The sequence below is a fragment of the Triticum dicoccoides genome, chromosome 2B, assembly GCF_002162155.2.
Source record: "Triticum dicoccoides isolate Atlit2015 ecotype Zavitan chromosome 2B, WEW_v2.0, whole genome shotgun sequence".
Lineage (NCBI taxonomy): Eukaryota > Viridiplantae > Streptophyta > Magnoliopsida > Poales > Poaceae > Triticum > Triticum dicoccoides.
Genome location: NC_041383.1, coordinates 270,283,158 through 270,286,185, shown reverse-complemented (window position 1 = coordinate 270,286,185; position 3,028 = coordinate 270,283,158).

The following is a 3,028-nucleotide window of genomic DNA, read 5'->3' as shown; positions in this document are numbered from 1 at the left end:
GGTAGCTTGTGCTATGTCCCTAGATTCTCCCACAGTGATACTAGCAAGGAAATCTCTAAATTCATATTTGTGAGGATCATTAATATTACCCCACTGCGCGAGTTTGCAAGCAGTTGTGAAATCCTCTAAATCCATGGTATAGGATGTATCATAAATATCAAATATGACACTAGGGGAATTACGTGCACAGTTATATTTAAACCTCTGCACAAAAGAATCCGTCAACTGATAGTACTGCGAACACTTATCTTGTAAGAAGTCCTCCAGCTCGGCATTACGCACATACGCGTCAAATTCCTCCTTGAAGCCTGCTTCGACCATAACATCATCGGATGGCCACTCACAAGCTCGTACATCTGCGTCCCTCGGCAATTCAACATCTTGCTCACGTATATCAATCATTGGCCCTTTCTTTGCCGAGGAACCACCTTGGTACATTCTTCTAAGCATAATTCTTTTTCTGATTTTTTTTGAAATTTTAGTAACTTCAAAATAAAAGTGAACAAAACTGAACAAAATTGGTAGCAACTACTCCTACAAGTGTCTAGAGCCTATATCATCCATTAGAATTGCTTGGGATCTCATAAATTTAACATGCAAGCTCAAGAACATGGTCACCTAAGCAGCAAAAAAATTGCAATAAATAAAGCACTAGAACAAAAACTAATTGGACCAATGGAGGAGTCACATACCAAGCAACAATCTTCCAAAGCAGTTTTGTGAATGGAGCTTTGAGCTAGGAGATCGAAAATCGCAGCAAAATGAACTAGAACTCGTGCTTGAGCTGGATGGGGATTTTTTGGGTAGAAGATGAAGTGTGTGGGTGATGGCATAAGTGGAGGGGGGCCACCAGGGGCCCACGAGACAGGGGGCGCGCCCTATAGGGGGGGGGCGCACCCTCTACTCTCGTGGCCTGGTGCTTGCCCCTCCTACAGTGTTTTCAGTGCCTAAAATCCTCAAATATTCCATAAAAAATCATACTAAAGTTGCAGGGCATTTGGAGCACTTTTATTTTCGGGATATTTTTTAATGCACAGATAATTCAGAAAACAGTCGGGTAATACTATTTTTGCTTTATTTATTCTAAATAATAGAAAGTAAAAAGAGGGTACAGGAGGTTGTGCCTTCTAGTTTCATCCATCTCATGATCATCAAAATGAATCCAATAACAAGGTTGATCAAGTCTTGTTAACAAAGTCATTCCGAGTAACACGGAACCGGAGAAATTTTGAATAACACTAAGTTACCTCAACGGGGAGATGAAAATCCCCAACAATAAGAATATCATACTTTTTCTTGATAGTAGGGAGAGGAAATTCAAAACCTCCAATAATAATAGTTGGAGCTTTTCCAATAGAATTGATGCTATGAACTTGAGATTGTTTCCTCGAAAAGTGTACCATATGCTCATTACCATTAACATGAAAAGTGACATTGCCTTTGTTGCAATCAATAACAGCCCCTGCAGTATTAAGAAAAGGTCTACCAATGATAATAGACATACTATCGTCCTTGGGAATATCAAGAATAACAAAGTCCGTTAGGATAGTGACATTTGCAACCACAGCAGGCACACCTCACAAATACCGACAGGTATAGCAGTTGATTTATCGGCCACTTGCAAAGATATTTCAGTAGGTGTCAACTTATTCAATTCAAGTCTACGATATAAAGAGACAGGCATAACACTAACACCGGCTCCAAGATCACATAAAGCGGTTCTACCATAATTTCTTTTAAAGGAGCATGGTATAGTTGGTACACCCGGATCTCCAAGTTTCTTTGGTATTCCACCCTTAAAACTGTAATTAGCAAGCATGGTGGAAATTTCAGCTTCCGGTATCTTTCTTTTATTTGTAATGATATCCTTCATATACTTAGCATACGGATTTACTTTCAGCATATCAGTTAAGCGCATACGTAAGAAAGTAGGTCTAATCATTTCAGCAAAGCGCCCAAAATCCTCATCATCCTTTGTATTGGATGGTTTAGGAGGAAAGGGCATGGGTTTCTGAACCCATGGTTCTCTTTCTCTACCGTGCTTCCTAGCAACAAAATCTCTCTTATCATAACATTGATTCTTTGATTGTGGTTTATCAAGATCAACAACAGGTTCAATCTCTACTTCATTGTTTTTGCTAGATTGAGCATCAACATGAACATTATCATTAGCATTATCACTATGTTCATGTTCATCACTTGATTGTGTTTCAGCATCAGAAATAGAAATATCGTTGGGATTCTCAGGTGTGTCTACAGTAGGTTCACTAGAAGCATGCAAAGTCCTATCGTTTTTCTTCTTCTTCTTTTTAGAAGAACTAGGTGCCTCTAAATTATTTCTTTGGGAATCTTGCTCGATTCTCTTAGGGTGGTCTTCAGGATACAAAGATTCCTGAGTCATTCTACCAGTTCTAGTAGCCACTCTAACAGTAAAGTCATTTTTATTATTTAATTCATCAAGCAAATCATTTTGTGCTTTGAGTACTTGCTCAGCTTGAGTAGCAACCATAGAAGTATATTTGCTAATGAGCTTGATTTCACTTTTAACTCTAGCCATATTATCGCTCACGCGTCCTATCTCGAAAGCATTATTCTTTAACTCTCTACCAACATAAGCATTAAAACTTTCTTGTCTAGCCATAAAGTTATCAAATTCATCTAAGCATGGGCTATGAAATTTAGTAGAGGGAATTTCAACTTTATCATATCTATAGAGAGAATTTACCTTTACTACCTGTGTCGGGTTATCAAGACAATATGGTTCTTCAACAGGCGGTATATTAAGACCATGTATTTTTCAATAGAAGGTAAATTCTTAACATCTTCAGCTTTAATACCTTTTTCTTTCATTGATTTCTTTGCCTCTTGCATATCTTCAGGACTGAGAAATAAAACACCTCTCTTCTTTGGAGTGGGTTTAGGGATAGGTTCAGGAGTTGGCTCAATTGGTTCAGGAATTACTTCAGGAATTGGCTCGGGAAGAGTCCAATTATTTTCATTAGTCAACATATTATTCAATAATATTTCA